Below are 12,740 nucleotides of genomic sequence, written 5' to 3'. Positions count from 1 at the left end.
TACGCATGTATACAGATTAGAAATTGCTGACTTTTCAGCTTTGTTTTCAAGGTTTCCGAAGACTTTATCTCTCTTGGGAATTAAAATACAGCATTGCAGAATGGCGCTATCGCACCTGGTGTAAGGTTTGTTGTTCAAGCGACAGCAACGAGATGGTTTCATCCCTGGCCATTTAGGAGCCTCTCTCTTTGGCCAAGGCTCCTTGGATCCTGAGCTTAATCAGAGCAGCGAGTCTGGCTTGGCACGCAGGATTGCTAGCGGTTTTATTGTGGTTTGCCTTCCACAGCAGGAAAGTAGGCTGTATCTGTTGAAAATTTCACTCGTAGGGGACCTATGTTCATGATTCTATAAGTGAGCTGTTGCCTATTTATGAAGGCAGCTCCTCCAAGCTCCTCCTATTTCTGCTCCCTTCTGTTCAGGTAACAACCTAAGTTCTAAAATGAATAGACTAAAGGAAAGAATTTGATTTTTGGTGGCTTCTTCATGACAACCCATGATACATGATGATATCAGATCCTAACATGCTTATATTTTCCTTCTTAAATTTTAATAATATACATTTTAAAAAGGCCAGAGTTCTGAAAACAAATTCTGTAGATTCTCCTTTTTTCTGGCTTTCATGGGAGTAAATGTTGCTCCGTCACTATCATGGGATCCATCTCGGAGATCCTGAGCGAGTGTGACAAATGTCTGTTCTTTCCATTTCCCTTTGGCTTCCCGGTAAAACAAGCATGGCATCGTTCAGAGCCAGGTGACAACTTCCCACATCTTGCACCCTGCCACCAGACCTCCATGCCTAGAATTCCTAAAATCAAAACCAAAATCTCTATATGGTAATTCAACAATAACAGGATGAAATAAAGGGTAAATAGATAATTAGAGCAAAGGGGATATAACGGGAAACTACAAAAGCAAGCAAAACTCTCAAGAGAAGAGGTGAATTGAAAAATGAGGCCACAGGCAAAGGGTTAAACAAATTCATTTCAAAGAAGAGGTGGTTATAGCCAAAATAGCAAAAGAGTAAGATAAAACATGTAAATGCCATGAACTAATTGAAAAACTGACACAGTTCAATATAAACAAAATAAAATGTAAAAAACAAAGCTTAAAGAGCAGACTAGGTAAAATAAGCAAATTGAATTAAAACTTTGCAAAAGGGGGTGGCCCAGTGGCATAGTACTTAAGTTCCCACCCTCCACTTCAACAGCCCAAGGTTCACCAGTTCGGATCCCAAGTGCAAACCTAAACACCACTCATCAAGCCATGCTGTGGCAGCATCCCACATATAAAAAATAGAGGAAGATTGGCACAAATGTTAGCTCAGGGCCAATCTTCCTCAGCAAAAAAAAAAAAAAGAAAGAAAGAAAAAAAGAGGAGGATTGGCGGTGGATGTTAGCTCAGGGCTAATCTTCCTCACAAAAACAAAAAATAGAAACCAACTTTGTAAAAGAAAAAGACAGTAGTAAAGCAATCAAAGGTGGCTGAGCCCCTTCCCAGGGCCATGCTCTGCAAGGAGCTTGGGGTTCCTTCTCGAGCCTGGGTGTCAGCCACCCCAAACTGCCCTATAGACAGGACCTGAGGGTAGCCTGCTTTTTAAAAAAATCATAAAATTGTCAAACCATGTGTCCATACTATCAAAACAGACAATTCCTTAAACCCTGAGATTGACACAAAAAATCCATACACAAGGGATACCATTGGAGATGTGCAAAGATGTGCCGAGACCCAAGGTGTCAGCCAGCCTGAAAAAGGAACCAGCCAGCGAGAAGGCAGGGCCATCTGCAGGCGCTGAGAAAAACAGTCTGAGAAGAATAACTCATCAAGAGGGCAAAGTCAGGGCCGGCCCTGGGCGAGTGGTTAAGTTCGCATGCTGCATTTTGGCGGCCAAGAGTTTTGCCAGTTTAGCTCCTGGGCGTGGACCTAGCACCGTTCATCAGGCCATGCAGAGGCAGCATCCCACATGCCACAACTAGAAGGACCCACAACTAAAAATACACAACTATGTACTGGGGAGCTTTGGGGAGAAGGGAAAGAAAAAAAAAGAAAGATTGGCAACAGACGTTAGCTCAGGGCCAATCTTTAGAAAAAAACAAAAACAAAAACAGGGGAAAGTCCACTTACTGTGGGTGAAATGTGAAATGATTGCCCTTTTTCCTGCCATTACTGCTGACGTTTCTCTTTGAAACCCACCAGCTGGAGAGTTTCACACCTGCAGCCCAGCTTTCGTTCAAAGTCAGAATTGGCAGTCACCGTTTCGAGGACCAGGGTCTTCTCTGACAGACCGTCTGTGCCCTCTCCTCTGACCCCAGTCTTTCCAGGCAGCCAAGTCTTAACTCTGCGCACGCACTCCTGCTCCGACACCGTGGGAGGGAGAGGCCGGCGAACCCCTACTGTCCTGCTCTCGGCCTAAGTGGCGTGTCGGTTGATGTTGGGTGTGTTGGGCATCAGTCCTGCGCTGACATCATGGAGAAGCACCCCTTCCCGCCCCTCTCCTCAGAGAACCACAGTGGCAGCCCTGGGGCCTAAGCCCTTCCCCTAGCTGAGCTCCCATGGCTTGGCAGGGAAGCCCCCTGCAGAGCCTGTGACTTCTACCCCTTTCTCAAGCCTCTGGGCTTCCCCAGTAGTCACCATGGGAACCCACTGGCGTCCCCTCTGGTGTTCTCTGAGACACAGAGGCAGCAGCACCCTCGACCTCATCTTGACGGGCACATTGGCTACAACCCCTTCACACCCTAACGGTGTGGGAGCCTTTCACCTCCAAGAATCTTCAGATGAGAGGCTGGCTCTGTCGTCTACACTCATGTATGCCACCAAACTTTGGGTCAGATGCCCAGAGCTCCTTTCTCTCATCATGGTTTCCCTCGGGGGCACTGAGGTGGTTTGGTGAACAAATGGCCATGGGAAAGACGCCCGGTCCTCAACCTCGTGAACAAATGGCCATGGGAAAGACGCCCGGTCCTCAACCTCAGACACCACACAGAGCTCACGGGGATTCTCCTGCCCTTCCTTGGAGGACTACCGGCCGGAAATGGCTACAGTCCTCCTGGAAGGACCACCTCACTCTTCCTCTCTACTCTCTGTTGGATAGAAGTAGGAGGAGGCTGAAGAATTTGTCCCCTCTCCTATCCCACATTGGCTGAGGCCACTTCCTTCCAGATCGTGTCCGTGATGGGGGAGCAAGTGCCACCGGCAGAGAGGAAGAGAGAGGCCAGCCCTTCACTGCATAGTCGCCAAAGTCATCTCATCCCATGAGGCCTTTTTGTGACAATCTGCCTTCCCCTGGAAACTCATACCCACACGTGCATCTCAGTTCAATGCTGTGTAGTCTTCATGGTTTGTATGTTGAGGAACGCAGATGTGCAAGCTATGTGCACACTCCTCTCCAGGGCCTCTCAGAACTTATTCCCCTGTTCATGGCCCAGGCCGCATCCTCCCCCAAGCTAAGCCCATCTGTGTGTGCAGTTTCTCAGCACACACAGTTTCCCCTTCTTTCTCCCAGCCCTTGCACAGCTGGTTTCTTCTTGTCACTCTCACCTCAGTGCGTCTGTCCTTCCTCCATGAGCATCTCCTCTGAGCATCTCACCTGAGGCAGCATCACCTGTGCCACCCCAGTCTCTCTGTCCCACCTCTGTGCAGTTTCCTCTGTAGTGCCCATCGTGTCACCATGGATCTTTTACTCATTCATTTCATCGATTATGACTTGCCGTCTCCGGCTAGAAGGGAAGCTTCACAAAGCAGACACCTACAGAGTCCTATTCACTGCATCTTGGGTACCAAAAACATAGTCTGGCACACAGAGGCTGCCGGTGAGTGTTTGCTAAATGAAGGAATGGTTTTCAACTCTCTGAGGACCAGGGCTCAAAACAGGATGAGATAACGAGTTGATAGCAGGCAGGTACGGACAAGAAGAGACGCTCTGTGAGGTGCATTCACCTGCGTGGGTGGAGGGAGGAGCCAAGTTCTTCCCGGCCTTCTGTTCGTTAAACCCTCCATTCTTGCCTGGAGTCTGGGCTCACAGCTGCTGTAGCAGCTTAAACACAGACAGAGGATGAACATGTGTCCTCAGCTCCAGCCTAAGACTGTTGGACACATTTTTTTTTTTTGTGCTTTTGGGTGAGGAAGATTGGCCCTAAGTTAACATCTGTTGCCAATCCTCCTCTTTTTTTTTTCTCCCTAAAGCCCCAGTACATAGTCATGTATCCTAGTTGTGAGTCCTTCTGGTTGTGCTATGTGGGACACCACCTCAGCATGGCTTGTTGAGCGGGGCTAGGTCTGCACTCAGGATCCGAATTTGCGAACCCTGAGCTGCCAAAGCAGAGCACTTCGTAAACTTAACCACTACGCCACGGGGTCGGCCCCTGTTGGGCACATTTTGATGAAAAGGCTCCATTGACAATGACAGAGCGATGCTGTTACTGATTTGAAAATATTTGCAATCTACTTTTAGGATAAAGAGAAATTATAATTGAATACATTGATATAGGAGATTTTTAAAAAAATTTATAATAAATCATGGGATCACTCTATATTCATTTAACGATCCCTCATTCTCATTGATTGAGATATGTGATGAAAAAATGTGTATTTAGTGTGGTAACCACAACCGCAAGTCATTGCAAGAACTTAATTGCTCAAGAAAGACAAAAATTGATTGGTGGTAAGCCATGCTGGGAATAAAGACAGGAACAGTATCTTTATTAACACGAACTAAACCAAAATACTTTTTGACTAACTCTTAATTGGCCAGAAAAATATCTTAACCTCATACATTTATTTCTCAAGTTTTCCTATTAACCATGTAAATGAGATACACATTCCTACATGAAAAAAATCCAGTTTTTTTAATTCAATAAGGTAGGACACTGTATAGCATTTTTCACAGGGCAAAGGTGTGCTGTTTTTCACCAGAGCTAGGATTTGGCATCACAGCTCAAAGTTGAAGACTTCCCAGGAATTATAAACACCCGCAGAACCAGCTTTTGCCATTTAATTAACACCCTCTGACTCCCAGGAGAAGGCGCTCGGCTGCCCAAGCCAGTGGTCATACCGTCTCCCTCCCACACCTGAAGACTGAGTGCAGTCCTTGTGTTAGTGCTTAAAATCCTTCTGAAGGTCACACATGAGCAGGTTGACACATTTTCATGCCTGTGATTCGGCTTCAGTGGCCGGTGTTCCCAAACGCTTCCTGAAAACTTGTCCGTGGGGCCCTCGGTCTTAAATGGACGGGGAAGTCTGGGGTGGAGACTTGGTTTTGTAAAGTATGAGCTCCCTCTGCGAGGCCATCTATTCAGGCTGAGCCGCTGCTCTTTCTTCTCCAGGACAAGGTGAACTTGCACGTCCTAAAGTATCATTGAATGGACGTCTGGTCCCCTGGGCTTCTGTCGCCATAGCTTTTCCTGCCCTCCTCCACTGTCCACCACCGGAAGGATCGGGCAAGCAACATGGGGAAGCAGTGGAATTTGCTGTGTTTGTTGGAGAACATCTGGAAAATAAAATAAAGTGACTCATAATCACCTCAACCAGAGAAAGTCCTCACATATTTTAAAGCTCTGTTGATAGTCAGGTACATACATTTTTAGGCGTACCTCTCCTTGGAGAATTCACCTCTTTTCATTATGTAACACTTTTCTCTGTTCCTGGTAATTTTCCTAGTCCTGAAGTCAGCGTTATCTGAAGTTGATGTCGCTATTCCAGCTTTCATTTGATTAGTGTCAGCATAGTATGTCTTTCTGCATCCCTTCACTTTTTACCTGCGTTTGTATGTTTAAAGTGGGTTTCTTGTAGACGACAAAGAACCGAGTCTTTTTTTATTATCCGTTCTGTTGATCTGTCCTTGAATTGTTATATTCAGGCCATTCACATTTAAAGTGATTATTGATATGGTTAGATTAATCTCTCTCGCGTTGGTAACTGTTTTCTCTCTGTTTCTTTCTCTCCCTTTCATCTCCCCTCTTGACCTTTGGCTTCCCTAAGCACTACTCCTCAGGGAGAGCATGTCTTGCATTGCTCTGTCTGTAATCCACTGGCGTTGTTCTGGAGGCCTGTTGGTGTGGGGAGGAGTACCATTCTATAATTTAGGGTTAAATCTCAGCCTCTTAGTGGCTGTGTCTTAGGGGACCTTCACAAGGGTGGCTCCAGTGGGATAGCTTCCTCCCCTCTGCCGCCTACTCCCCTCCCTGGCTGGAGCATCCACAAACTGTTTCCTTGAAGCCCTGACCCTGCTGTCTCTGTTTTCTTTGGGGTGAGAGGAGAAAGCTAAAGGGGGCTTGAGTGGGAGGAACCCATTTCCCCCAAGCGCGATAGGGTTTCAGAAGCCCTGGCAGTCTTTTTCTTGGGGAGTACGACTTTGTTATGGACAAGCCTCTGGGCGTATTACACAATGATTACTCTTCCCTTCTCTCTGCCAGAGCCAAGAGGAGCCCTGTCTCAGATCTTCACCAGGAGAACCTGGTGGGGTTCCTGCCGGTAAACCCCACAAAAGCGTGAGAGCGCCTGAAGACGCCACCTCAGGGGTTTCTCTTGTGGTGGAACGCACTCAACCTCCAGAAATTCACCCCGGTCCCCAGCGGCGTGTCCTGCCGGCTCACGGCTCCCGCCGCTTCTACTCCAGGTGCGCTGATCTCAGCTTTGGCCCTCTGGAGTCTCCTGTTTCTCCAGATTTGGGGCTGGCGGTTGGCCCTGCAACCTCAGTTCTCTGGTGAGTCCAAGGACAGACATTCTTTTCTTGTTACAAGGACAGGAGTGATGATTCAATAAGTCCCAAGTAAACCTTCTTTACTTTTTGTTAAATTTCCTTCTTATTTTTATTACATATTTACTTCTAGACTTAGAGCTATTAAGAATAATGTACACTGATTGAGGATATGAACTAGGCACCCCAAATGCTTTATACATACATCCTCTTCTAGATTTCTCCATATTCCCCTAACATTATCATTTTACAAACGAGGAAACACATCTTTTAGCAGCTATGACATGTCCAAACTCATGGGGTTAGTAAGGAGCAGAACCTAAAATGGAATCAACAGCAGCTTAATAAGACCCGACAGTCTGACTTAAGACACTGTACTCTTTATTGGATAGTTATGATGGATAGGTTAATGGATAGTTATGAATGGGCAGGTGGATGGGCACATGGATAAAGAATTGGATACATAGATGGATAAATACATCTCAGCAGAAGACAGATTATATTTAATTCTATGGCTAAATTTATAAATTAATATTACTATATCTTAAGCATTTTCACAAATTATTACAAATCCTTGATTAAGGATAATTCTTCAGTTGTTAAAATCATAATCTGAATACCACATGGGAGAGCTGTCTTTAACGCGTGCCTGAAAACAACAGTGGAATAACAGACCTGGTTCAAGGAGACTGCGTGGACAGGAGACAGACAGTCAGCGAAGACAGGAATGCTGGGAAAAAGTGCTTGGTGATTTAGATACAAAACTAGTTAATATTCCTGTAGGGCAATTACATTATAACCTTCAGGGTAATCTTGTCTAATGGATCCGTCATTATACCTCATCAGCTTTCTTCAAACCAGTGTATTCCCTGAGAGTCAGATGACCTTCAGACTTGCTTGTTAGAAAATCATTTAGCCTAATATTAAAAGGTAATGAGATCCTATTTTTGGCCTTATCTCTGAGTTTTGAAAACTTTTCTGGAGTATCTGTGAATACGATTTTAATGGGCTTCGTAATAGTGCATAATATGGGAGTTGCCACAGTAGAACCATCTAGAAGACTGCTTACACAGTGAATGGTCTTGGGGTGGGTCTCAGAGCCTCTGGAGCCTGGCGTGCTTCCTCTTCCACTGTGGAAAGGAGAGGTTGTGGTCCCTTCTGGCTCTCTTAGGGGCGTCATGGGGCCCCTCTCTGCTTTCTATGGAATCCAGCAGAGAGGGGAATAAACGTAGAATTGCTTGTCTTCATATAGGGCTGCAGGCTTCCCTAAGCCTCACCTCTCAGACGGGACGGGCAGCTCCCGACAGTCGAGAGCACAGGGAACACTGGATCCACCGCTTTAAGCCGCTGCTGATTCCCGCAGGAGAAACACTTTGCTTTCTCTCCTGTGTTCTTTCTACTGCCCTTAAACAAGAGCTCTCTCCACGGTTCCTGGCTCTCAGAAGATCTGGAGAGCAGCCTTTAGTCTTCCCCCATCCCTCAGAGGTGGATGTGCTAATCTGATTGGTTCATTCTACTCTGCGGTGTGTCAGAAAGGGGGCCAGCTCCTCTTTCCCAGTTCCTGTTCTTTAAAGCCTGGCTGGGGCCACGCCTGGGGGAGCCTGTGCTGCGTCTCCTCTCACCAGTGAGTAGACAGCAAAGGCCTGCCCCCGGGAGATCCCAGCCTCTGTTCCTTTGCATCCAAGTTCTTCACCTTCAACCTAGGCGGGTCAGGAAGGCCTGGCTCAGTGGGCCTGCTGCCTACAGTTCAAGGGAGAGGACGAGGGGGTTGCATCCTGGACTCAAGATGAAGGGGGCTTCCAACATAGTTTATAAGGGAGCTTCCATTTGGCCGTCATCAGGTTCTGCTGAGCAGGTATAAAGCTATGCTTGGATCTCCGCTAGCTCCTTGGTGTCCGTGCTCACTTGGTTGAAATCTGGAGGAGGGTGGTGAAGAAATGGCACCCAAACCTCCCCAAAGTTTCCTTTACGAAGACCCGAGAGAGCAAGCCTGTCGGAGGTGAAGTAAAACGTTGAGTCCTGAGTCACTTGCACAGCAAATCATCCACAGCTTCAAGCTTGGGCTCCAGTCATGACGTTCTCAGGAAGGAGAATTCTGTGTCCCGCCCATTAACGAAACTGGTGATTTCTTATTGTTGGAGGGAACATGGGACTTCTGCAGCATAAACATCGGGACGTGCATGAAGTAAACTCAAACTTTTTTACCTGCAGAATCAGGTAGAATCAGAAAAGCCAACTGGGCTTGAGGAGACATTTAAGATAATCTAGCCCACGGCTGCATCACTGTGTGCCCTACTGGATAGCTCCAGAGCAGGTGCCATCACTGATCAAGGCCCTGTGCCACTGAGGCCACACATAGCTCCCTACTCTTTATTCACCAAGAGCCGCCACCAACTGTCCAGAGTTGATACAAGAGTTGATGCGAGATTTGAAACCTCTTTGCCATCCCTATCTCATACAATGAACTCATGTCACGGAAGATAAACTTGGAGATCTTACACACAACGCAGAGCCAGGCTTCTCTCTTCCGGTGCATGGATTGACCAGGGAATTAGTGAGAGTGACCAGTCCATCTCTAGGATGTGAAATGGTAGTATCTATCTCTGTCTCATAAAAATTGTTCTCTATAAAATTACCTTTGTCTCACCTTTCTTAAAAGATCTTGCCTTGTAAAACAAATCGAACCTTGTAGTTCCTGCGAGTGAGAAATTCGAGGGGTTAATCTTGCTAGAAGTTGGATGCGACTTGAGATGGAGTTTCCTCCAAGGTAGACGCAGATTCTGGAAGCACCTTCTCTCTTCAAGTGGAGTTGGTGCTCCCTGGACTGAAGGCATGAGCCTGGCAAGGTGGTGTCTAGAAAGAGCCGCGAAACCTCTGGTCTTTCAGGAAGAGATGAGTGGCTGCAGAGGATCAATGCCTTGGCTGCCAGGTAAGCCTTTGCGTCAGAGGACAGGCTCATCCTTGATGGTTGTACAGAGCCACTTTGAATGGATTCATTCATACCCAGCAAGAGCTGGGAGAATATGAAGGCTTCTGTTGGCTGGTTCTAGCAAGCTCATCATTATTAAACTACTCATGTTAAGTTCCCCATGAAAAAGAAATCTCATATTAGAAGGAATGTGAGGAAATTCCTTCCAGGAACTCCCTCCACTATGGTGTCTCCATCAATCACTCTTCAGCCTTCTTCTCCTCTGTGTGGGCCCATCCTCAGGTGGGCTTTCTGTGCATGGCAGGAGGGGTGGGCATCGGCAGCTCCAGGCTCTCAATCTCTCTCTTAGGTCCACACATCAGGACTTAGAAAAGACTTTGATTGGCCCAGCTGTGGTCACGTGCCCTTTCTCACCAGTCACTGTGGCCAGGAAAACGGGCTACTATTATTGGTCAGGCCTGGGTCATATCACTTCTGTGGCTGAGAAGAGTGGATCAGCCTCATGATCCATATGGCGTGGGTTCCCCACAACAAGGCTTCTTTTACCAAGAAAATGGGGAGGAATGTTGGACCACTCTCTCTGGAAAAAGACATCTCCAAATGCTAATGCTAATAATGTAAAAGGATGTGGCTTACCAGTTTCTCCTGAGCACAGGTGTTGCTGAGCACAGGTCTCCTGTTCCTGTAAATATAAATCTAATCCACCGATCCCATTGGAAATTGATTGACCCCATGGAAACTAGCACATAAAGCTAAACCCGCTCAAGACTGGCTTCAAACCCTTCACACTTTTATGGTTGTGATAGCATATATATGCCTTGGGGCTCCTCTGTTCTATTACAGAATTCAAGGTCTGTAAGAGGAGGTAGGGATATATATTTAAAATCAAGTCACATGGAGGGCCCAGGTCACATGGCTACTTGGTGGCAGTGTCGACCTTGGTTGAAGAGCTGCTGGTGTCCCTTCTAGGACGTTCTTTCCCTCTTTTAGGGCAAAAGTCTCACAGCCAGCTTCCCTGACTTGACGGATGGTGCAGTGACAAATAGTATTTAAACTTGCCATAAAGACAGCGTGAGACTCGTTAGGAGAATTTGGAGTCGAATTGGAAATGCTAGTTTTAAGACATCCAAGCAATTCATTTTGGTTGGCATTTTTTGCCTTGCTCTAGAGGCTGTTGGGAAATGAGAGGACTGAACACCAAACAGTAAAGGACAAGAATGAAGTTTGCTGGAACCCTGAGAAGGTCAATGTAAGCATTTCCTTCCTACCACCTCTTCTACCCTAGGGATGAACGCTCCCACTACTTGGAGATTCTGTCAGTTGGCCAGGAGCACAGGTGACAACCTGGACTTGCGCTTGGTGTCTGAGCCATGTTGGAGGGAAGACAGTCTTGCAGGGCTGATCCCTAATCTGTGGGATCTGAGGCTAGCTCCAGGGAGATGGCGTCAGAATTGAGTTGAAGTGGGGACACCCAGCTGGTGTGGGAGTATTGCTTATTGACGGTATGGAAAAACCCCACACACATCAGAATTGGTGATTAGAATTCCTAAAAACTCAGCTCTTGCCAAATTTCTATTTCTGGGGAGCTGAAGTAGATGCACCATTCCTCTTCCTGGGTACAACTGAAAACCCTGGACATTATGTAAAGCAAACAGAAGGAGACTCCGAGAGGGTGAGAGAAGACAGACCAGAAGCAATTTCCTGGGTTGCCTTTTTCCCTCATCTATTTCAAATTTGGTGCTGAAAAGCCAGTAACTTGGAAAGATGCAGACAAAAAAAAATCCCCAAGAGAAGCCTGCTTTCTCTGCCCAAAGGACCGGGAAAGGGCAGCCTGCCAAGACAGAAAACAGACAATAATTGCTCTACGCTAGCCAAACACCAAGAAAAAACTGCGGTCCCGTACCTACCCCACTCTGCAAGGGTGGAGTGGGGATCTTATACGTCCACCTGGCCGGGCTGTAATGAGGTGCCCCAACGCCTGTCAGGATGGTTTCAGAGAAGGCCAGCAGTAATGGGTACCCATGCCCCTCCCTCCCCACTGGGGTGGTCTCGGAGCAGACCTATTGGAGAGTCAGGACTTTCTCTAACACCCAGCAGTAAGGAGGCCACCTTCCCCTTGGTGCCAGTGGAGACAACATAGGGAGCAATAATGAGGCGTTACTATGTCCCAGCCAGGGAGGTATCAGGGGATGCCTGTGGCTGCTGGAACTCCCCCCACTTCCTAGCAATGACAAGAAACCTGCCCCACTCAGGCAGCAACGGCAAGGTGGTACTCTTTTCCCCCCCGGTGCAATGCCAGAGGAAGCCAGGTAAAACAGGCTCAGGTAAGATTCAGAACATACCACCCAAAATGTCCAGGTTTCAGCGGAAAATCGCTCATCATATCAAGAACCAGGAAGAGCTCAAATTGAATGAAAATAGTCAATCAATAGATGCCGAAATTGAGATGACAGACACGTACAGATTATCTGACTCCAAAATAGTGACAACACCAAACGCAAGCGAGGGATGTGGAGAATCTGGGTCCCTCATTCGTCCCCAGTGGGCGTCTAAAATGGTGCATCCAGTCTAGAAAGCAATTCCTTAAAAAATGAAACATGCAACTACTGTGCGACCCAGCAATTGTGCTCTTGGGCATTTCTCCAAGAGAAATGAAAACTCATACACACAAAACCTTGTGCACAAATGTTCATAGCTGCAGATTTGTCATAGTTCTGTTGAGTCGGTTCAGGCTATAACAGAATATCACAGACTCAGACACACGTGTATTTCTTGCAGCTCTGGAGGCTGGGAAGTCTGAGATGAGGGTGCCGGCATGGTGAGGTTCTGGTGAGAGCCCTCTTCTGGGTCAAGGATGGCTGTTTTCTTGTTGTGTCTTCACGTGTTGAAGAGGGTGAGAGACCTCTCTGGGCTTAAGGGCACTAATCTTATTCATGAGAGCTCCACCCTCATGCCCTAATTACCGCCCAAAGGTAATTGCCTCCTAATACATCACATTGGGGCTTAGGACGTCAACATGTGAATTTTGGGAGGGACACAGACATTCAATCCGTAACAAGTTCCCACATGTCCTTTAACACGTGAATGTTTGAACAAACTATGGAAATCCACGCCATGGAA

The sequence above is a fragment of the Equus przewalskii genome, chromosome 5 (genome assembly GCF_037783145.1).
Source record: "Equus przewalskii isolate Varuska chromosome 5, EquPr2, whole genome shotgun sequence".
NCBI lineage: Eukaryota > Metazoa > Chordata > Mammalia > Perissodactyla > Equidae > Equus > Equus przewalskii.
Note: the sequence above shows the minus strand (reverse complement) of the source record.